Source organism: Lonchura striata, chromosome 3 (assembly GCF_050655825.1).
Source record: "Lonchura striata isolate lonStrDom1 chromosome 3, ASM5065582v1, whole genome shotgun sequence".
Classification (NCBI taxonomy): domain Eukaryota; kingdom Metazoa; phylum Chordata; class Aves; order Passeriformes; family Estrildidae; genus Lonchura; species Lonchura striata.
Window position 1 is genome coordinate 98,392,136 of NC_140705.1, and position 24,722 is coordinate 98,416,857.

Genomic DNA, 24,722 nt, shown 5'->3' on the forward strand with positions numbered 1-24,722 from the left:
AGGAGAATGATGTGATCAGCTGAGACTCACATTTACTTGAAAAGAAGATGCAAAAAAAGAAGAGAGAATATTTTATGAACAGAAGCTGAGATTGATAAATCAGGTTTTTTTTTTTATTTCCACAACCTCAAGAAAAAAAGACACTCTATTTAGATTTTTGCACTCAAACTTTTTTCCATATCTTTCTTCAAAGGTTAATGTTCAAAATACATGTTTCCAACCCTCTGACTCCTTCCTTTCTGTCATAATGCAAGCACACACACAGTGACCCAATGAGACCTCTGAGTTCAATGCAGAGAGGATTAAATCCTCCCACTAGCAGTGAAATAACTGTATTATTCCTGATCATATGTATCTTGCTACATGTACCACCAGGAGTTATTCAAACATTGAAGTATGAGAACATAAAATGAACACCCTTAAGAATTATACATTAAGAGACAATGCAGTGTTTACTCAGTTAAAAATACGATACAAGGTATGACTTTATTATCAATTGTGTTCCAAGAGAAAATGGAATGGGTTTGGTTTCGACTGCATTATTTTTGAACTGGTTTTCATAAGATTTGGGAAGTATGTTTTGATGAATAAAATAAATGTAAAGCAGTCCGATGAACTCTAACTATATAAACTAAAATCAAAGGCAAGATCACAAACAAAGACATTACAGATTAATCCTCTCTTGGCACCTATAAAGCAAAAAAGGTACTGCAAAGTAAGCTAATATGTTTTCTGAAGTAGAGTAAACTAATATGTTTTCTGAAGTAATTTGATTCTTTTTCAGGGTTTTTTTTTTAGCCCTTAATCATACTGCTTTTCCTTGAATTTCTCAAAAGATACGGTTAAATGAGAATACTTAAAATAACAAATGGAGGCAAAAGCAGAGCACAGCACATGAATAAGAGATATTAAAAGAAAACTGGATGTGAACTAAACAGTCTAGAAGTAAAAAAAAAAAAAAAAAAAAAAAAAAGTTTAACTCTGTATTTCTGCACTATTTTCTGACCATAAATGTAACTCTTATACTGGAATGCATAATGGCTGCCTTAATATCTCTATGATTCGAGTCTCATCTCTCAACTTCCTTAACTGAGAGTCTTCTACATGCTTTGTGTCATCAAAAGTGGACACCAAAAAGGAACCTTTATTCTAGTCTTTGTCCTTATCACTAAATGGCAGAGTATGCTTACTAGTTAAACTAGAAATCTTGTTTCATATCTCTCATTTAACTTCTTTTATTTTGTTTCAATATAATTTTTCATTTCTTGAAATAAGCCACCCCCTGCTCTCCTGCAAATCCTTCTAACACTTCATGCTTTATTGTGATTATTGCCATTCTCTGATTTTTAGTTTTATTTATGTATATTTTTTGTTTATATCTGTCTATGTATTATGTGCACTCCCTGCCACTTTATATTTGCTTAGGTTTAGACGTTATGAGTTTCACTGGATAGAGATTCTACCTCTTTTCTTTTGGAATATTATACATGTTTTAAATTGGGAAAAGGAGGGAAGATTTCTAAAAACATCAATAGCAATAAAATCTAAGAACGTAACAGATTCAATCCAGTTCCTCTTTGTGGAGGTGTGATTAATGACCAAGGTCTTCCTACTAGTAAGACCAGATAATCTTGCCAATCAGCTCTGATTTAATGAATGACACTATACAGTCTATTAGTTGTTTAGATGTGGAATAATACCATTGTTAGGGAACAAACTTCTACGCAAACTCTGTATGACTGGTTAGATATGGGAAGACTTTGATGTATTGTTTACATAAATTATTGTGTAGATCTTAAAAGACTTTTAAAAAATTGTTATCAGTCATTAACCCATCTGTCCTTTGTTTGTTTTCCAATTAAAATCTCATTAACATTAAATTACAGTCTAAATACAATCCATAGATAGACATAAAACCATGTACAATTATCACTTCAATCTGAAGAATACAAAACTTTTTTCTCTTTGAAATTAGTCCTAACAGCTGGGGGACCCAATATGCAGTTCAACACAGCCTCATTACTGAAACATTACAAAACAAAAATAAATCATGCAATCTGTCTCCCAGTTTCAAAACTGAGATGCGCATCCATGGCACAAGTCTGAGAACAAATCTTTTCATTATTGTTTTTGTCTCCCAGTTCAACTTTTATAATATTCAGGAAAGGCAGTGAACATGGACTCAAGCAAAATTCACAATTGATAAATCTTAGCAGCCTACTCCATTTTTTCCTTCATTTATGTTTTCATACAATTGGCTGTGAATAAATTCTTCCTGATTCTCACTAGTTCCCTAAACTAAATTCTCTGTATGAATACAGATTTTTCTTCCAATTTCAGAAAGTTGTATTTGAATTAGATTCCCTCAGAGGCCCCTGAAAGTATCAAGGAAACTAATATGTGTGTCAAATACAGGTAAACGTAAAATAGTTCACATTCTAGTAGAGTACTGTTACATAAGGGAATATGTTTAGCCACTAAACATGTTGCAAAACAAAAGGCAAATATACAACTTCTATTACTCAAGAAGTCAGGTAAATATATCACCTTGGTATGCTTGGTAAGATGATATTTTATTCATGTCTTGCATATATGGAATTCTTCTTGAACTAATACAAAACTGTGATTACTTAACTCTATTTAAACAGGATGCTCAAACAGTTTGTTTAAAATTACCTAAAACTACAGAAACTGTCCCACCCCTCCGAACTTAAATAAACATTTCCTGCTCCTGATGGAAATTGCACAGGCATAGGGTACACAAAACTATGTGCAAACCTTCACCACCCAGAGACAAAGACTAACCAGGATGGCAGATTCATTTTCCACAATCCCAGCATTATGAGGGACAAATATAAATCCAAGAGAAAAACCAGGTACAACACTAAAGAAAACAACAAGAAGCTCTCTCCTGTTGTTGTGATTCCTTTTTGAAGTTCACAGTAACAATCTCCAACAGGACACTATGACATGTTATCTGTCTCTGATTTCAGTGTTTATACTTGGGGCTAATTGTGTTGTTTTTCCTGTTTTGTACCAGGGCTTTCAAGGAGTTCCAAAGAAGAAGGGAACAATTTCTACGAATCCCATATTTCTTGGAATAAATGACTTGTACATAGGAACTGCTATCTTAAATTTCACATGAGATGTCTGCATCTTGTACTTAACACAAAAAGCACATGCTCTGATTTTGTATTAGAGGATTTTTTGTCAGCCAAAATTCCACACTCCAAATTTCTCTCAAGCTCGTGAGTACTATTATAGTTAGGACTTGTTGATCAGCTTTACTCAGCTTTGCCCAGTAATTTCAAATTAATTTCTTTGCCCTTGAAAGAATTGCCTCAAAGTTAAAATATAGATCAGAGAGAATCAGAGAACCACACAAAACTGGATAAGGAAGTCTTGCAAGGTCATCTAATTTATCCCACTGACAGGCAGGATCAGCTGTATGTAACCTACAGGGAACTAACCTTTTCAATGCTGCAAGGCAGTCTCTGGCCTTTGACAGATCTAAAACTGTGAACCTGAACAGCCCTGCTGAATGGGTTCAGTTTGGCCCACAAAGCCCTAGAAACCTAGGAGCCTCTGCTAATCTGGTCTGCTAGAGGGCAAATGGGTTTGTCTGCATTCCACTGCAGTGGAGTCTCATTTCTGCCAGAAATGCCCTGCTGCCTTCTCAGTCCCTTGTCACCAGCAAAAGCCAGCAGCGAATGATATTCCTTGAACATACTCGGCTTCACAGGTCAAAAAATTGTATCAGTTACTGAAAATAAACTGACCTTCTCTTAAAAATCACCACCGATAAGCACTCTTTCACCTCCTCTGGCAGTCTGTTTCAGCACTTGCAGAAGATATCACTGGGAGCTCTTTCACTGCTGCAAATAATTTGCATTACTTCTAACTCTAACCTTACTCAAAGTACTGATTCCTAGCTATGCTGGAAGTCATGTAACACCTTTAGAGAAATAATTCTGTGCTTTCCACCTTTGTTTCTTACAAAAAGAACTGATTACTAGTTTTTCTTGATTTTACAGAATTGGTAACACACTATTTCTATTCTGTTTGTAGAGACCTCAGACATTATGTTAGTTGAAAAACCACTTCTAAAGCCTTGAGAATGGTTTCAAGAATAGCTGGCCTGTCTTGAGACACTCAAAAATCCCAAAAATACCACACCATGTGAATGGCCAGAGAAAGCTACAAATCAAATGCAATTAGTCTTCAAACAGTGCTTTCAGAATCAGTACAGAGAGTCTCAAATCCTTTGCAGTGTATTACTGTAAAGACCTGCCTTGCAGCATTTACTCAGCTATAATGTGAGTTGCTGGAAAGGGGTTTTAAGCAAGATGTTTGTCTGAGATCTCCTAATGTCATAAAGCAGTTGTGGTATGTGACTTTTGTCATGGGAGATTGATGTTGTCTCCTTATGGAATATCCATGGATACTGGAACAAAATGGGGTTCTTGACAGGTTTTTTCATGCCCATAACACATCCCATAGTACTATTGAACAAGGAAAATGTGGCTAGTGTTAAGTATCTGGAGACAAATTGGCTGGCTTGGGTGAGGGACTTATTATGTGTAAGAAGTAGGTCACAGAACCATGCAAGGAAAAAGTTAATGATTCAAAGAAGGAAATGTTATCCAGGACCTCACTGATTCTTTGCAAAAGTTCAAGGGACCATTAAATTTTACCAAGACCAGCACACAAGATGAAAGTTTCATTTATGGTAGTTCCAAAGACATATCCAGCAATACTCTAAAACTGTCCAAAGTGAAGAGAAGCCAGTCTGGTCTGAATTCATCGAGGGTGAAAAAATGTGCCCTTTGTTTATCACCCCAGCACTAATACTTCCAGGAAAGTTTAGCTGAATGTTTCAAATACAGAAAGACACTAATCCCACATTTACTGCGGCAAGCAAAACACACTGACATTTGCATCACTTTTGAGATGTACAGGTCTTCAACTGTACCATAAATGCTGGAATATGAGAAAACATGGTTATGAATAAAATCTATACACTAGACTATGCACTAGACTCTGCAACCAGCAATCATATATAGCTCAGAATCACACATGAATATTACCTCCCTCACACAGACCTTTTTCCTGTGCAATTTATGAACACCTGATCTTGAATACAGTCTTCCTAATGTTTTCTCAGATAACGACTTTTGTCATATTACTATTTGGACCAAATTTACTATGCACTGGATTAGCTGGTGCATCAGGCTCATACTAGGTCTATTAAAAAAAAAAAATCCAAAATCTAATCAATCCTGTTTTCTAAAAAAGATGAAAGAGTAATTCAATGTTGCACAGAAACACCAGGTGGAGAGTTGTCAGCCTGTATTCCTCCAGAGAGCTCTCATTTTACTCACTGAGAATATCACATCAAATTCTAGCTCTGAGTTGCCCAAATAGACACAATTTCATATTAAGACCCTAAAATGTGAGAGGAAAAATGTTTAGTTTTTTACTTCCTTCCTCCTTTAAATGAAGGATTAAAGTTTTGGTTCTTCTTGGTCATTGATGGATATATCCCTCCTTCCCAAGTGAATGTTTTCTATGTGACACCTATAATATAATATCTCTTTTTCTGACACAGTACCTGCAGAGCTTAGTGGTGAGACTCTCTTTAGCTCAATAGGGTTTGAGATCAGGATTAAATTTTTAATCCTGTAACATGTGGAATTTATTAGACAATGGCATGCAATGAAAATGCTGAATAAATTATGCCCATTTGCATTTCATCAGTTCAATCCCATATTTTCTAAACTTAGAGATGAAGAAAAAGACTTGTAAATTTGGGAAGATCTTCAACCCCAAATAATCCTGGATGGATAGGTGTTGTGCTGTCACTGGATTGTTCTGGGAGCTGGGGCAAACCTTTCTGAGCTCAGGGAAGGGCTGGGGACCAGCCCTGCTCCCTGCCTGCCCCGCAAAAGCCTGAGCAAGCTCCAAGAGCAAGGACCTCAGAAAGGACCCAACTTCTGTATTACGGTTCTTGTGCCCTTCCTCTCATATAAGGGAGAAACATAACTGGAATCCTCTGCAGAAATGGCATGTTTTGTAGTTCTAGTCACTTCAAAAGGGGTATCAAGTAGGAAAAGCTTCTCAGACCATTTCCCTAATACCTTCATTTGATGACAGATAAGCTGTGAAAAGTGCCTTTTATGAAATTCTTTGATCTCATCTTCTTTTGGTGTTGTTTGGAAAAAAGAACTGTTCTGGTGAGATAATTTTAAAGACCCCTCATTTAATGGCCTGATGCACATGGCAGAAAATTATATCAAGCACGTAAAATGTAATTATGCAGAAAATGTTACAATATGCAGGCAGCTATTAATATTCCTTTGTTCTGATTATTACAAGAAAAAAAATATAAATACAGTCTTCTAAATAGAATTAACTATAAGGTTTTTGAAGCCACCTCAGAATTTTTAAGAACAACTTGTAACCTGCTTATATTCTACCAAGGAGCTTAGAGATGACACATGTCCTAGGTGTCTCCTCAGCTCCTAGGCTGGCTCTGGTACCTTCCCTTTCTTTGCAATTCCTTTTCTATTACACTGTTTGAGCATCTAGCTGATGTCTTTGAGCACACAGGGGAACATATCAGCTGCTCCACAACTAATAGGGAACACTCGGGAATGTAGCCAGTAGGTCCAGCAACAGTGATATCAGAAGGAAAAGGAACCCAGTTAAGGAAGATAATTAAAATGACAGGACAAAATACTCATCTGGCAACGAGTTTCTCTGAAATTATCCAGCATTGCAAAAAAATCCCAACCAGAAGTAATCAGCTGAGTGGGCAAGTTCTTGTATCACAGTCATGATACACTGGCAACAGTGCTCTTTGTTTCTAGGAATGCAATCAGCTGACTGAAAGGCAGAAGTTTTCTTCTCGGATCTATGCAACTGCCAGTTGTGATCCTGGACAAATCTACAATGACTTTAGCAATGAGTTACTTCTATACAAGCTATCAAAAGTTATCTGTTGAGAAATGACTTCTAGTCACACGTATCAGGACCAGGCATACTGACCCAAAATGGGCAGACTACAGCAGAAATACATGAAAATATTTTATATTTAAGTTTCTCAGTTTAAATTTTCAGAATTCATTAGAAAATAAAGCATAAATGTATAGGTATTTCCTCTCTCCCCATGCAAGAACAAATTTTTGCCATTGCACCAGGCTGTGAAAGGAAAGTTTTTTTGCATTACAGAATTTACCACTGGGAAAACCTGCTCCTTTTCCCAGCTCAGAATTCTATTTGCCCATGAACAGAGTATTGGACAAAGCAGAGGGAAAGAAGGCAATGCACACAGGTGCAAAAAGTTATTTAAACATTTGTTAGGTTATCCTGAAAATTAACTTGCCCAATAGAAGCTTGACATGAACACTAGTGCATTTATCAAGAAAGGAGTAAACCAGAATTGTCCAATATCTGTCAAACTTCTTTCCCTATAATGTGGGAACGAGTGCTGGAAAAACTGTGCTGCAGCAGGGCCAGTTTCTTTACATACTGCCTAGATATTCCATTTATGATGCTCTATGTGTTACAGACATTTGCTACCAGATAGTCTTTACAGTTTAAAAATTGTTTTCTATCTAAGTAAAAGAAAAGAGACAGTGAAAAGGCTGGCATTTCCTCCACAGATAATTTTTTTTTTCTGAAAAAGAGTAACTGAATGAAACTAGGAAAACAATGTGTGAGTATTAAAGAGAGGGCTTTTAGCAATTCCATGGTATGAGCTTCTTATTTTGATAATTTCACAGTCTGTATAATTCACTAATAATTAATGTTTCTATCAGAGTCTTCCTTTGCATGCTCCTCATACCTCCTTACTCTTACAACCGACTCAATCGCTTTGTACTAAGGAAGAAAGGCCCATGATGATTCACTGATGCACCTAGAAGAATAACACATTCTCTGGCCTTGTTTTAGGACTTGATTTTCTTACTTTTGTACATTAGACCAGGCCACTGACTCCTATGGACCCTTGGTGAGATTAAGTGTTAAGGGATTGACTTACACTTTTATAAAGTTTATGATGGAAGAGGACAGGGAATCCTGTGCTCCTTTCAAAAGAAGATGAATGAAGTGTTTGGCAACATAAAGATACTCAGTACAGAGAAACAGCTATTCTGTATTATGTGAAGTGTTTCAGCAATGTTCCCACGTACTTAAAAACGAAGGTCAGCCAGTGACAACAGTTGGTTCTAGCTTGACAACACAGCAAGAAACTTGTATTGCACTGTGATCATCCAGATGGAAAATTTATATGAGATACTGTCATATCAGTTCACAAACTATGCCCTGGATGCCAGAAATAACTAAAAGTCTAAAGCTTTCTTGAACATGATGTTCCAAATAAAAAAAGTAGTTGCATTTGTACTAACAAAACCTTCCTGGACTTTTAAGTTCCCTAAAATGAGACATTAGCATTGAGTAACTATGTCTCTGCTCATACAAAAAAACCCCAGCAGAGATTGTTTTGCTGTTCTACCAAAGAGACTTTCTTTTTGGGAACTTGGATAAGTCAAAAAAAAAAAAAAAAAAAAAGACAGCCAAAATAAAGGTGTTGCTCTTCTGATGTAAGTTAAGAGATGGTTCAATACCGAAATGTCTAATTCCAGATTTTTATTCAGGACCCTTCTTTTCTTACAGGTATTGACTCATAGTACTCTGACAGGCACATGATCACACTGATGCTTATTTGCTCAAACTCAAGCTCAATTATTTACACTGGACATATAAAAAAAATTATCATTAAAAAATACTCAAGCATGTATTATTACTAATTGTCATAAAATGCCATAACAAGATCAAATGAAAGAACACCTTTCTGCTGATACTGCATGTATGAATACAGACTGAAATCTTCTCTGCACCAGTACTTGGTATATGTGAAGAAGGGATAGAATTAGGATGTACAGGGAGAAATAACATAGCAAATAGACAAAGAAACATTAGAAAAAGTGTTTGCAGGGTAAACTGAGTGAGTTGCAGCATTTGCTGAATACTGGAGGCACTGATGAAGCCTCAGGAACCAACCTCCTTTACTAAGCTCTAGGGGTTGTATGTTATGCCTGACTTTACAGATGCCCAGCTTGCTTCCCATGGAGCAAGCTGCAGCACACTGACTGCAGCAACAGAAGAAGTGATACTCATCCACACTTGGGGAATCACAATCATTGTTGAGAAAACTATCCTTTGTCTCCTCATGCATCACCTTTTTTATTCCTAGGCTGTTCTAGGCAACTGTAAACAGAAGTTCCATTAAATGATGATAAATACATCATTGTTCCTCAAGTTTTTCAGTGCTCTTCCTGAAACCTTGCTGAGGAACATGACAACATGAAAACTCCCTTGTCATGGGGAGATGGAGGTCAGTATGAAGAGCAGCTCACAGACAGAGCTTCTGCCCTGGGTAAATGTTCTGAGCAAATCCCTATACAGCCTCTGTTGCTAAGCAGAAACTAGATAAGCTGCTCTGCTAGAGAGCAGCTGCCAGAAAGGGAAACTTAATCTTCATATGCTCTCTCCTGTGCCTCTTGTACACACCACTATTCCACCCACAGACTCAGGGTTTCATGCTCTGATTGGATCTCATGTAGGAGAAAACCACACCACAAAAATGGAGAATGAAATTATGACAATGAATAAAGATTAAGTTAACATTAAATGCAATTATTACTAATTAAAATAGATCTGTCTACTTCAAAATTACAAATATATGGACAGCTTCTCCTATCCATCCAGAAAATAGTAAGAGACCAAAATATAGCGTGCTGAACATGAGCATGAACTGATACAAGGAGATGAGGATTGTGACAGACTAGCTTAATAAAAGACCCTTGGCTAAGCTGCCACTTTCTGCAGCCTCCAATGCAGCACTTCTATCCTTCTTGCACTTACAGAATTGCCAATGATAGAGTTCAGGGCTCTGAGGGCACTGCCAGGCCCCAGTGCCCCTGTCCAATCTTCCTGGGGAGGGGACGTCCCTTTAACACTGCATTTCAGACCAGCCCAGGTGTGCACCTCTGGCCCCAGCTCTCGAGTGAACCCTGGCCCTGTTTCATCCCCCCTCTCACTGCTGGAGGCTGTCAGTGCACACCCTGACCAACAGACAGCTGTGCTTGTCACATCTGGGCCCTGTAGATAGCTCTGCAGTAGCTGGTGAGAGTGGCCTGTGTCACACTCAGCCCCTGGTGCTCAGGCTAGTTCTTACTCTCACTGTTAGTTCTTACCTACGTCCAAAGGTATGAACAAGTTAAAACTAATGGTGATTAAATTTATACACTCTAAAGAAGACAATTATTGTTGGTACAATGTGATGCCCAGGAATTTCAGGTACAGGAAGATTTTTCTCTCTGAAGCACAGGTGGTCCCCAGCATGACTTAATCACTAGCCAAGCTGCTTCTGGGAAAGACAGTGGAAGGACAGATGGATTACTGTGCAGATGGCAACTCCCTTTGAGGTTACAGATGAGAACTTTGGTCTGAATTGAGTAAGGCTGATCTGCCCCTAAGTCTCAGTAAAATGTTCATAGCTTTTAAAAACAGATCAGCAAGTTCCCCTGCAGCAAAGAGCAGGGACACTGTAAGGGGTGCCATGAGGACATCAACAGTCACTGACCTCTGATTTGGGCAAAGCTTTTGTGAGATCAGATTTGCGCCTCCTGCTTGGATCAGTGTACGTATGGAGGCTTTGGGTTGCATACATTCCCTGGACAACTTCAGTGCATAGTGAAGCATGGTTAACAGAAAACATCAGTCCTGTAAATACATACCTGTATGTGGAAATGATTGCATCTTTTAAGTATACATTTATTTTATTGAAGAGGTCTCCAAATTGAGTTAAGTTTGCTAGCTGCTCAATGATTCTCTATCTTCCTTTGGAGGAAAAGTCTTTTGATACACAGCAAACACAAGACTTCAACTTATCTACTGTGTCTATAGTCTTTTTAAATTATCTAGAAAACTGCTTCTTTGATTTGTTCTTTAGCTGGTTAAAGGTTAAAAAGCTTTAAAGAACACAGCATTTATTGCAACATCAAAGATTATTACAGAATAGCCTGGCAGTTTACTTCTCTGCAGAATGTCCATAAAAAAGAAAGATGTGTGCAACAGGAATTTGCAGAATGTGTTGCACTATAAGATAAACTGAAAAAGGAATGTGTATGTTTATGAATGCAGTAAAGTTCTTATTTTGACATTTACTGAAATAGCTTAAGTGGTACCACTTCTTTTGTATATCTAGAAGGAAAGATGTTTTTGAAAAAGACTTAAAGAGATGACAGAATGGATCCAAGTCAGAAAAGTTTCATTCCAGGTTAAATAGAAAATATACCATGCTTCAAATCACAATAGTGACAAATTACAAGATGGAAACATTCAATTTACATTTCACTCTTGTTATTTCTACCATCATAACATTTCAACCACCTGGTGCCATTACAAGCAGAGAATGCAACAAACAGATGGGACAAACCTCAGAACCACCATGGTTCATGAAGATTACAAACATACCCTCCTCAAAAATTTCAGTAAATACTAGAATTAAAGTCCCCTTAAAACTACTTTTTGTTATTAATCTCAAATAAATGAAATGTAAACCTGTACAATGTAAAGTCCAGTTCACTCTAAAGTAAAGTTGCAGTAATGTGTGCAGGACTCCTAGAGCAGCAAGTCCACTGCACAAAGGAGTGTAACAATATGAGTGAGATTAAAATCATCACAAAGATGGTGAGATGAATGTGGAATTGCTATTTATGAAATCCTGCAATATTAGAACTGGGACATTGTTAAGCAGTAAAATGGGTAAAAAAAGGGTTCCTTCATAGGAGCTGTGGAGGCAGACTGTACCAGTTACTCCAAATATCAATTTGAAACATTTATGGACAACAGATACATAAACAGGTACTAAAAGGGATAAGGTAGAATAGCCCATTTTAGCATCCTTCTACAACTCTGGATGCTGCTGGAGTATGAAGGGAGTAGACTGCAGAGAGCAGCACTTACATGGCCCCTCTAATTAACCTCTTTCATTGCATTGTGTCAGTAGCAACAAAATGGATTAGACAGATCACTGATCTTACTTGGCAGGACACTTTTTATTCTCACAGGTTGCAAAAAAATTAAGTGATTTGTATACATATACAAAGACATTCCGAAAATAAATTTTTTTTAATGATCATGATCCTAGCAAAGGCAGCAATGTACCTGAAGAGTAACTACATTAATAAAACAATTATTTTAAAAGAATCTTAAGAAAGATTTAAAGTATGATTGCAGCAGCTTGAAAGAAGAATGACAGCCTAAAACATAAGGGCCATGTTTATTCTGGAAAAAAAACCCTGAAGATTACCTTGTTTTGGGCTGTCAGGCTCTGAACATTTTTCATTCATGAACTAATACCAATGTGTGAAAATATTAAAAAGAAAAGAATGAGCAGGAGTTGTGTGTAATAAGCCTTCAAACCCTGTAAAGGAATTTCAAAGCCTTTCTCCATCTATCAATGAACTGTGACATCTGCTAATGTGCAACAATTCAGATCAAATGTAAAAACATAGTGAAAAACTCCACTGATCAAGTACAAGCTTTCATTAAAAGCCTGTGCTTTCACAAATGTAGTGGGATAATAAAAAAAACTCATCTCTTTTAGAATATCATGTTGTGAATAAAACTCATTATTGTTTCAAGCCTCCAATCAGATAGTTTTAAAGACTCTGCACTGATTGAAATGACAATTTGAATAGATTCAACTGCACAATATTTTTACTGTCTTTTTTCCCTGTACATATTTTCTGATCACACTGGCATCCTAGGAACAAAGCCAGGGAAGTACACCTAGGTATAGACTGATTCAATCTGCAGGTTGAAACAAACAACCCCCCCCCAAACCGAAACCAACCAATCAAAAAGAACCCCACCAGAAAAACCAGTTAAAAAAAAAAAACAAAAAAACAAAAAAAACCAAAACCAAACAAAAATTAGTCTTTCACAGTTCAGGTATTTACATCAATGGGAATTTTACAAAGATTCATATGATGTATTGAAAGATTAGGGTTGCACAAGATTATCCTCCTAAGAGAATACCTGAAACTGAAAATGACGAAAATATTCTAAAGTAATTGAAAAACAAACAAACAAACAAACAAACCACACCCCCACAAAACCCCCACCTTTGTTTCTGAAGTATTTTTGAAATACATGTGTGTTTTGCCTTTCTAACATGGGATCACCTTTAGCTTCTTATTGTTCAATGGAAAAAAAGTTGACACTGAGTCATAAAAAATGTTTCCATTCGCATATAAGGTGGGCTTTTTTTTTTTTTTTAAATTCTAACTTCAAAGTCAAACAAAATATATTTCTACATCTACAGGAATAAAACAATACAATTATTTCAGCTACCAGAGTTTAGGAAGTAAAACAAAAACACAATGCCAGAATAAGAAAAAAAAACTCCAAGCTTTTTATCTCTTTTTTTCTCTCTCTACATTTATTACCCCGCTACTAGAAACAGCTATTTCTAGCTATTACTTAGCTAGGAAAACATCTTCATTACTATTTAACAAGTCATTTTTTAGGATGATTTTGCTTTGCTAGCTTCAAAGTGCTTTCTGGTCCAATCACTCTGGTGATGCTGTTATGAATGTGAAGCAAGTCTGGGAGCAAGTGCATAGACAGTACTAAGGGATGTGCATTTTCTGAGGGTATGTGCAGTGGTTTACATGCTGCGTTTATGCTGGAATTCTACAGAATATGAAGATAATTTATAAGTACTTCAAGAGAACAGCATCAGGGAAAGTCTTCCCTGTCTGACAAGTCTGGTCATAAGATGCCCTTTGCAGCAAAGTTGCCATCAGAATGAGGATGGTCCCTCCACTCAGAGCAGGAAATAATTCCTTTATGTGTGTGTCATTTTCAGCATAATTTTTATGTCCTGTCTAGCTAGAAGTTCCATAAGCAATCTACTACTACTGTAGAACCCTTTTTAGACTTTTCATTTTCCAAGTTCTTTTCGTTTTTGAAATCAATGCACCACTGGGGTGATTTTTCACTTTAGTGTAAGCTACCAAGGAATCAGAGTCAACTTCTTTTGCACTTTTCATATTATCCTTATTGGTGAGACAGCAGTCTTACTCTTACAGAGATAATAGAGACAAAACAACTGTTTTTACTAAACAATATAAAACTTTGAACTCCACAAACTCCATATCAATAAACCATAAAAACTGTAAAGTAGTTGATTTTGACCAAGTGTCAACAATATAATGCTCCTCAAGTGACTGAAAGCAGATGCCCTTCTTTTCCAGCCACCAAAACTTAGTTAAATCCACCCTGCCAGAAAAAGAGTCTAAGTGTAATATCAAAGGTTTCCTCAAGAGCCTTAAAGGCAGTCTGGCAAAAATCACTAAGGGTCCATTCACCCTGGTGATTGCAGGAGTGTGCTATCCTGCTCCTTCTAAGGTCTCAAAGCAGCCTCTTCACAGCAAGCAAAACAGGGATCTCAGACCTCCTCAAGTCTGCTACCCAAGATTCTACGATAGCATGGAAATAAAAACCAAACCCAGGAAGATGCTATTTAGGGTTACTGTTACTAAATGACGAAAAGAAAAAGAAAAAAAAAAAGCCACTTAATTTTAATTATACAGAAACAAGAGGATATGATGGTTTAACAGAGTGAGACAGGTTGGACCTGGTTTAAGTAATCAGTTTTGCTTAAACCCCGTGTCAGCCAGCAAAACAGGTCTCGCCACTTTTTCCCTAGTGAGGCTTAGAAGTTAGCCCTTTTACTTTACTTCAATTGCCTTGTTTTATAGAAACAATATTTAACATCCTGGACAGTGAATTGGTTGCTTCCAAATGTTTCTTTCCATCACAACACAACGAGCTGCTGGACTTTTGCCAGGGATCTTGGCTTATTGGAGGGACAAGGTGCTTAACCTTCTGAAAAGGGTGGCCATGGAAGTGTCCTGAGTTGCACTGTGCTCTCTGCAGCTTGTGTAGTGTTCCAGAGCTGGTTTATTTATGTCTTACCAGGGTAGAAAACATGCAAGTTTAAGTAAATTGAGGTCACTAGATATAGTAAGCTTCTACAAATCTAACCCCAACATGGTTTTAGAGTTCTTGGCCAGCCTTTAGTAATATGATCTCATATTAAAAAAATAACCTATTCACTGGTATGAGCAAGTCAAAACTTTCTTGAATCAATGGATCTGTGATTACACAGACCTGCCATGAAGCTGATATATTGTGTTTAACAGCAATGGACACTAAACAAGTGAGCTGCTATAGTACTGCTACTTGATACTATTGTCTATGTGCAAACATTAAGCTGAATAGGACAAAACACTGACTCAAGCCTTTATACAATACATAAATTGAAACTTCCTTTGGAGGTTAAGAAAATTATTTTTGTCTGTTTTCATTACTGGTTGCAATTTTATTATTTCGACGAGGACTGGCAGCAAGAATGCTACACAAGATAATAATTTTTTTTACTCTAATTAGACAGGGAAAATACTCTGACATGATTTGTTCTTGAGATGGAGAACAAGAACATTTCTAAATCAATCACTCCTTGTTTTGTCCACCTGTTTAAAACTTTACAAAGCTCTAAAAGCCTTTCACTCTCATTGAATCCAAAAGAGAAAGAAAACCTTTGTTCAAAAAGCATAAAATTACAAAACCTAGCAAGATTAGTATCAATAAATTGAAATGAAACATTCTGACAACATAACTCTTGTTTTCATTGTTTTCCTCATAGCTCATTCAGTTTCTTCTATTTCTATGTCACTTTATTGAAATTCATATGATCAATATAGTTATACCTACTTAGTATTTGCTCAGTTAAGAGAACACTAGATTATTTTTTACTATAAATTCTTTTTCCTGTTACAAAAGGATAGCTCAGTTGCTGAAAGAATGATAACCTTGTGATGTTATTTATCTGGGGAGAGCTGCAGGCAGTAACAGGTTTACTCTCAAAGAAGAGTTACATTTTGAGGCAGACCCTTTGTCATCTAGAATGACAGATTAGGGGGTGAAGAAAACTTGCAGTACAATATTTCCCAGACCTAAGTATACAGTCAGATTTGGCACTATGGATTTCTTTGTGAACAGAAAACAACTTTCTTCTAGCAGAGGAAAACAACTCTTCTTCTTGCAAAGGAAAACAAATATATAAGTTTCAACAGATACTACACACATTGGTGAGACTACACGTTCCATCACCATCAGCTGAAACTGCAGAAATAAGAAAAGCACATAAATTTAAGTGTAATGTTATCCTGATTGCTGCTTCTCTTTTCAGTAGGCTTCAAGAATCACATATTTGGGAATCCAACCCCAAAGTGTCACATGCTCTCTGAACCATTCTGATTAAGCCATCAAGTGCTCTGCAACATTCTGGCTAGGTGAATCAACATTTCTTCCATATGGAAAATTAGGCAAATATTTTCCCTAACAAGTTATGTCATTCTTTCCTCTTTGTAGACTGTCTCACAGGTGAGAGCCAGAGGAGTTCACTATTTGATTTCCTGGGCTTAATTCTCCTGCAGTTAGCACATTATTAAGAAACATTTGAACCATACTTCAATATTTCTAGCTCATGCTTTACACAGCATTCTGGAAATTGGAAATTATTAACTTGATAGCTTCTATTTATGAATAGGTGTCCATCACTTAACCAAGCTGACTGTATTTCAAGTATAATTTTGGGTTTAAATAGAAAATGGGGATTTGTTTTTCTTTCAATTTTGCTTGCAAAGCCATCCTCTTATTCCTGGAAATGTTCATGATACAATCACTTACTGTGCTGGCTCTCTTCTGGAGAGTTTAGTAGATAATTTTTGAGAACTATTTATCTCCGAGATAATACATCACAGTAAATTTTTTTTAAACTATTTCTTTCTTACTGAGTTTCACAGTTCTTGTCTTCATAGGTTTATTCCTTTTTTTTCCCATTTGTGAAATAGTCTGGGGAATGGCTAAAAAAATAACATCAACACTTTTACCAGTGATATATTTTATCACTGAGCACAGCATCAAGGTGGTAGGTACTAATTAATTTGCACCTGGATTTGCCTTGTTTGGATGTCAGACTTCAAATTAGCAGTGCTATGATGCATTTATCTGTCTAAAGCTTCTGTATAAAATAACAGGCAGCCATATAAAATAATATTTAAATTTCTGTCATGCTGGATTCAAACACTGGAATTTTCATAACTTTTCAATGACTTGGACATTTGCTTAGCTATCTTTTAGGAACTTGGCTTTAGGAAACCAAGTTTTAAAAATCTTCAACTACAGCTCATATAGAGCTCCAGAAATATTTGAAGAAAAACAGATCAGCTACATTCAAACACAGTGATTTCAAAATTAACATATTGTTCAACAGGCCTTTTTTTTTAGCCATTGAGGAATATCAGAAACACTTGCTAAACAAGTGTTTAAGCTTCACTCCCCTCTCATTTCAATGACAGTGCAACAGAGATGTACATTCAATGGCAGTTCTGCATGCCATCTCCCACTGGCCAGGTGGGAACACCAGACAGAAGTTTAGAAAAAGCAAGTTTGGTGGTGGCTTTGTTTTCCCCCCCTACAGATAAAGTAAACTAGCACTTTAGATAGCATTCTCAGGATTCCATGGGAGATACAAAGGAGGTACTGTTGTGATTCTCTAGGAGAGATGTGAATTTAGAAACAGTGTCCTCAGGAGAAGATACAAACCCAAGATAGACAACAGGACTGCAAACAATACTGTGAAGGACATGTGCTACAAATTTACAGCGAGTCCTGCTCCACACGTTTCTCATGTCATTTTCAATATATTTTCATATTATTAATTATGAAAATAGACAGAATGATGTTTCTCTTGAAAACATACAGAATGGTGGATAAAATGATTGATCATATGAATATTATATAAAATATATGTATACATTCCTAGATGGGAAACAACTAATTAAAATATCTGGGAAAAGCCTCTAATTTTAAAAGTCTCTCAATTCCCTTGTGTCTGAATAGACGTGATGATGTGACTAGGATGTGACAATAACACTTAAACTCTTCTGTCATCAAATCATGAGCCATTTATCACACAACAGCACACACATTACTGAAGTCACTCTGATAAAGAAATTTATGGTAGGCTTCAGATATTGCTGTAGACTTCACTTTACTGGAGACTTACAATAGATTTAGCAAATCCAGTCAAGGTAAGCCAAAGAATAGCTCTCCCTAGAGAAAACAAACAGCATATATATGTGAAACTACTTAAAGACAAGAAACAGATTAAACAAGGGCCAAATTATATATCTCCCTGAAGTAAGTAAAATTGCATGTAATAGTAAAGATTGGATTCAGGGCTGAAAGACTAAGCTTGATTTCCCATCATTGTGAATATACATTTGCATACAAAAGGGCATACATCACTCATAAATAAAAAAACACACACAAGAATATGGAAAAGAGCATTACAGAAAGAGCCAAAGATTCAAAACCCAAGAAATTCCAGATTTAGGAATGCTTCTATACCCTGATCTATTGCCCATCTGCCTCTTTAAACTGCAGATTGATAATGTTTACTTACACAATGACAACATTTTCTTCTGAACCTCCAATTTATTAATACAGGAAAACTTAAAGAATGTAATTTACTGGTGTTTAGAGAAAGTATCCTAAACAAGGTATTGCACTGTTTATCACAGACACAGAAAAAGAAACCTCCTCTTTTACCACAGCAATGATCAGGGATAAAAATACACATAGTCATGGAATTAGGGAATGCATCATATTCAGTATCCAGACAGCTGAATTTTACAGGAAATCTCAGTACAGCCGTGAATTTTCCTAAACTTGTGTTTGTTTGGCTGTGTGACTTTATCTCAGTGTTGCACAATACACTTCTGAGAACAGGTTATAGAGTTCATCTTTTTAAACTAAGCATTTCAAGGCTTTAGTGATCAGCTTCTTTAAAAGTAGCTGCTAGAAAATTGGAGGAAGCTCTTAATTTATTCTTTGCTAATCATTTCCTACTGGATACATGTGTGGGTGAATCACAGGACTAAAAACTTCTTGGGAGCTATCATAAAAACTCTCATATTAAAAATTTCAAAGTACAATATTTTATATAGACTCTTCAGAGGCTTATATGGAGGAAGGAAAAATATTGCTCATTACAGTAGTAATGAAAAGAATCAGGTAAGAGCAAGAAAACTAAAATTAATATCTTCCTAAAAGTTCTCAGACCCTGAATTTTACCTCTGAGGATAGGAAAAAACCTCTAAAGGAAGGGAAACTGATCTTGGTGTGACTTGCTAACAGTAAGTCAACTTTAAAAGCTGTTGTCTATCATTTTGCCTTGTCAGCAGGTAGCTTGGTAGGGACTAAGTTGATGTCCTTGAAGGCGTGCCCACCAATATCTGGGGACACATTACACTGGAGGTGCTGACGGAGAAGGGACATGTTTAACCTTGGCAGGGGGAAGAAGGGGAATTTAACAATAAGCAGTTTTCTTTTAAGCAGCAGCTGGTTTCTTGAACTTCGCTTAAGCAGAGGAAGTAGCATCCAGCTGGGCTATTGCTATAACAAAAGCCTTCACTAGCACAGAAAAGGGGCTGGGCAGAAAAGGGAGGAAGAAAAAAACAAGCCCAAGATCTGACTTCTTATATAAGATACTTTGTATGCCAGCATAGTTTCTAGAAGCTTTTCATTGCTGGAATCCCTTCCTCTCTAAACTTGTTGCCACAGAAAAATTGAGAGTTTGAGCAATTTCAAAGTGTTGCAAAAATTGTTTCTGAGAACTAAAAAGCAACTAAATGTCATGATGCTGCCTCATAAAAGAGGAATTTTTAGCACAAGCACTATTGTGATAAGTGCCATGTAAGGAGATGCACTTAGAGAAACTGCTCCCCACCCCAGCCCCCCATGATTCTTGGATACCTCAGCAACATTTATTTGATGTTGATCAAAATAGAAGGAAAAAAAGCAGGGCTGGAGGGGACCAAAATGAATGCTCTGGCAGCTTTGAAGAACTCATAAGTCACTCTGTCCACTCAAAGGCAGCAATTCAGATACAACTGTTGGCTAGAAATTTGAACTCCTGAGTGATCTTCCCAAATACTGCTACCACACATTACTCCTACATATTCCAAGCCAGAACAAAACTGGGAGAGTAAAAAAATACTGAAAGATTGCCTGTTAAGAAATAGTCCTGATATGAGAAGATGAAATGTACATAAATTCTAAAAAGAAATGATCTTTGCAGCCTGAAAGCAGCAGCCAAACTCCTGACAGTCTTTCTCTAACAAAGTTCTTAAAAATCCACTTCAGAGGAGACTGCCAACTGTACAGACAGGGTTTTACAGATTGAATGGAGCCTCTTCCCAGATGGACACCTATCACTAATGGAGAAAGGATTGCATACTGAAGCACAGTTGGAGAACTGGCCAGGAAAGTCCCCTGGAGAAGAAATCTGTAAGCTCCTGCACGCCTGTGGCAGCTTCTGTTGGTGATACAGGGATGTGACTTGCACTGCAGTTCAGTATCACTAATTACATATGGGTGGCTTTTAAAGCTCTAACAAAGAGGAAATAAAACAATGGTTTTCTGTGTTACTGTGATCTTCAATAAAACTCTGACGTAGCAACCATCAAAGTCAAGAAGTTACACAAGCAGTTCCCATTATCAAAATGAAAATGTGACATACCCCTCAAAATGCCCAGATTATTCTTGACTGTAATCCAGAAACTTCAAAGAGAAAACACACAAGGACTGGAAGTCTGGATATCTACTAAAATAACCAATATACCCATTCAAGCAGGCTGTTCCTAAATATCAACAAGTTTTGTGTCCTGTACATTATAAATGTGGAGTTCATAATCCACATAATAGATTTTACAAGAGTTACAAATTAATGTGACAGTGGTGGTGGCATAATGGTAGCACCAACATTTAGATTCTTTTGAGTCCAGACAATTTATGGCTATAAAACATATGTACTATTCAACAAGAAAGACTGATCTGGTCCAACACACATGCCATATTTTCCCGTAGTTCAGATGGCCTGAACACCAGCAAAAATACTTATACATGGGTTTCATTTCTACACTCCTGTCTGTGATATTTGTGTTGACACAACTACACACCCTTTGTGTGAAATTATTCAGCAGCTGACATGTTTCTGATACATGATGGGATTTCTTAGAACACTTTAACATACATCTTAAGGCTAACCCTACACAAACTGCTTTTATTAAGCACTCAAGCAAAGAATTTTGCAAATGCCCTGACATTAGGATTTGCTGGTGCTGTCAAGGTGAGAGATTTTGTGGCTCTGGGCAGACTGATCAAGCTGATCAGTCACTGCTTTTCAGTGTGTATGTGCCTGTGTGTATTGTGCATATGAATGCATGATGGGTAGAAGAGTCCCTTCTAAGCCTAAATTTTACTGTGATTTTATGACCTGTTATTTGACATTAAAAAAAAGGAATTGTTAAAATTTGAGTGTTAAAATATGACAGATTTAAAATAAAATTAAGTCTGAAGGCATAGAAAAAGCATGTTCAAATCAACAAGGGAATTTACAAATAGAGTTAATGAACAATTCAAAGGTCAGTAGTTGTTACAAAAGTGCCCTTATAGACCTTTAATACACACCCACACAAAGAATTTTTAACTGAAAATAGAGTTCCTCCTATTTTTTCTTGCCTTTAGCATTATGACAACATTAATGACAAACCTTTCCTTCTTTCAGGAACCCCACAAAAGGAAATTCAAACACCCTTTACAATGTGAAAAGACAGAAAGCAATTCTTACTCTAGCTGAGCAACACCTGCACACATAGATTTTTGCAACATACATAAATTCCAAATGGTTTTTAGCTCTATAGGAAAACAATGAACTGACAGTTTTATAAATTAAAGATAGAGGATTATGCAAGTCATTTTAAAACACACATATAATCTGTTAAACCCTGACCACATAAGAAGAAAAACCAGAAAGTTTACAATAACTTTAATTTGACAAAGTGAAATTTCCTCAACTCCAGTTGTTGGAAGTCTATATTTTTCAGAGAACTATATTGAGATTATTCTTTGTGTATTTCTTGTCAGAGTATCTTTACAAGTTTCTTTTTAGAAAATCAGATCCTAATCGTTGCTTGCATGACTTTTCCCCTATGCCACGGTTGGACTGCATAATATTTTTCCTGCCATATAAGCATGTCTGTAAGAAGCCCAAACAAGTTCAGAAAGAGTTATATAACATTTTTTGCATTTTTGGGGACTATAATTAAAGCGATAAGATTATGGCAGAGATCCTAGAACAGATTAAGCACAGAATTCTATGATGAATGAAAGTTTGGGTCATTAAAAGTGCAAACCTAGATTTTTTTTCTTTAAACCACACTCAGTTCAACATATACAACATGAAATTCTGCTCTTAACAAGCACCTTTAACAGGGATCAGCAAGAGTACTGATGTATACAGTAAGAAAAAACAAAAATGGATAAAAAAAATGGACAAAATTTCTGTTAGCAAGCCAGACTCAAAATGCCTGTGGTGTATCCAGATTTAAAGTAATTACATGGAAGGACAAAGATCTAAGAAATTCACGAGTCCTTAGGGGAAAAAAACTTCCTAAAAACTTCTTACAGAGATAACTTGGATGGATGTACACAAGACTTGATCCACACTGAATTAATGTGAGTCAATACTTTCGTAGATCTTGAAAGTTGTCTGGAGATAGAGCTAAATATTTACTTTAACATACTGAGTGCTGGAAATAGTAAGCTAAAAGACTCTGTGGTTTGAAAACTGGAAGAAAACTGAAGTCACCTTGCTTCCAGCATGTATAGTGTTGGTTTCCAGCAAAAAGAAAGGAGTCCTTCTGCTGGAATGAACTGCTCACAAATATAATACGCTCCCCATATTTCTCTTCACACAGATTCTTTCTCTGCGTTAAAAATCTGCCGGTGTTGTAACATGGCAGAGTAACCCCACGGACACCTGCAGTGACTCTCCTCTTGCTACCTGATGACCAGCAGGTAGCTGGTCATGCATCCTCAGTTCCATGCATCCTCAGTCATAAGTCTTCAACACTGAACACTCTCCTTCCCAGTGCCAAAGAGATTCAGTGAGATTTTTTACAGTCCAAAGCACTTTTATGTGGGATTTTATCTATTTCTCTAGTATCAGTTAAACATAAATGCTAAAAATTTTTCTTATATTAATATATATTAATGAATTTAACTAGAACCCACATTTAGAATCATTGCAGTGGATCTAGCTTTCATCTGTAATGTGAATCTAATTTTAATCTCAAAGATATATTTTTATATATAAGAAAAAGATATATGAAAATTCACATCAACTTAAAAAAAAGTCAAGCTTTTTTTAACTTTTAAAAGTCAAGGGGAAAGTAAAAAAAAAGCTAGAAAGGAAAATGTCCTTAAGTAGTTCCTAATTCTAAAATTATAGCACACATTAAAAAAGGTTTGTGGAAATAACTAATATGTACATAGGTGAAGCTGGACGAACACTGGACTAACAGGACAGAAATATATTCTAGAAAAAGTGTATGTGCTTTGAGTGCATGAGTATACATGTTGCTGCACATGTTTTATACACATGGTTTGGCCAGAAAAACAGTGACAGATTAACCTCTTTCTGTCTCCTGAAACAAGCTGTCTCGAATCCTCTTTTCTGATTTGGAAGAGAAAGCAGAAACTGTTTCAAAAAGTTGTCAAGAGTTGTGTACAAATACAGCCTCATGATACATAGTCAAAATAGCCATGACAAACTCTCCTGTGCATACCTTTCGAATTACTTTGTCTATTTAACTTTCCCAATTTACCCATTTCATCCCACAAAGTACTGTAACAGCGAGGAAGGCACCAAGTAAGTGTAGCCAGCAGGTTAGGACTTGTATCTATCTGACTGAGCCAGGTCTTGTTCAAGCACAGGATGTCAAGACTGCAGACTTGGCAGTGATGCAAAGCAGAGCAGTGGTCAGAGAGCAGGGCTGATCCTGCCTAGAGAGCTTGCAGCCCTGTGAGAAGATAGTGACAGGCAGTCACAGGGGATATCTCAGAAAGTTCAGGGAAAATTGCCTGAAGAAAAGAGAAGACACAAGGATGCGCAAATTCCCGGAAGATCGATGTGTCTGGAGAGTGCTCACACCAGTGTACATTCTTCTACCAATGCTCTGCAGTCTCCAGCTGTTCTCCAAATTAAATGCTGCATTTCATACATAGAAATCTACTGGTCAATTTTTTTCCCCATCCTTTAAATATGCACATTTGGATATTTTACATTCCATTTGGGATCAGCCACTATAAACCCTCTGCTGCATAGGTAACATACTGTCTAATCCACATAAGCTAATGCTGTGCAGAAGTGAAACAATTACTTCCAAGGATAGACATGGAAAATGAGAGTGTGTCCCCTTAAGACTCTAATCAATTTATGTGTAACAGCTACTGCTGAGGCTTCATTGACTACTAACACTAGACCAACAAACAAAACAAAAAATCCACCAAAACCCAGAAACAAAACAGTAACTGCACATGCCGCTTGCATAGTTGCAGTGCCAAAAGCCAGATTTCTAACAGATGACAAAATGACACATCTCATCTGCAACACATACTTCTTTCTGGACACAGCAAAAAAATTAGAAGGCTAATGTTTCTGACCCTTCTGA

General features: G+C 36.7%; 1 protein-coding gene and 1 long non-coding RNA gene across 4 annotated transcripts in view; both read right to left on the reverse strand.

The window, feature by feature from the left end:
- Positions 1 to 24,722, reverse strand: part of PRKCE (protein kinase C epsilon) — a 283,489-nt gene that overhangs the window by 59,607 nt on the left and 199,160 nt on the right. The gene's annotated exons all lie outside the window — the stretch shown is intronic.
- LOC146768033 (uncharacterized) overlaps positions 1 to 24,722 on the reverse strand; it is a 38,503-nt gene continuing 13,781 nt past the window's right edge. The window contains exon 2 of the long non-coding RNA XR_014953997.1: positions 1 to 24,718. This is a non-coding gene — a long non-coding RNA (uncharacterized LOC146768033). The remainder of the gene's footprint in view (positions 24,719 to 24,722) is intronic.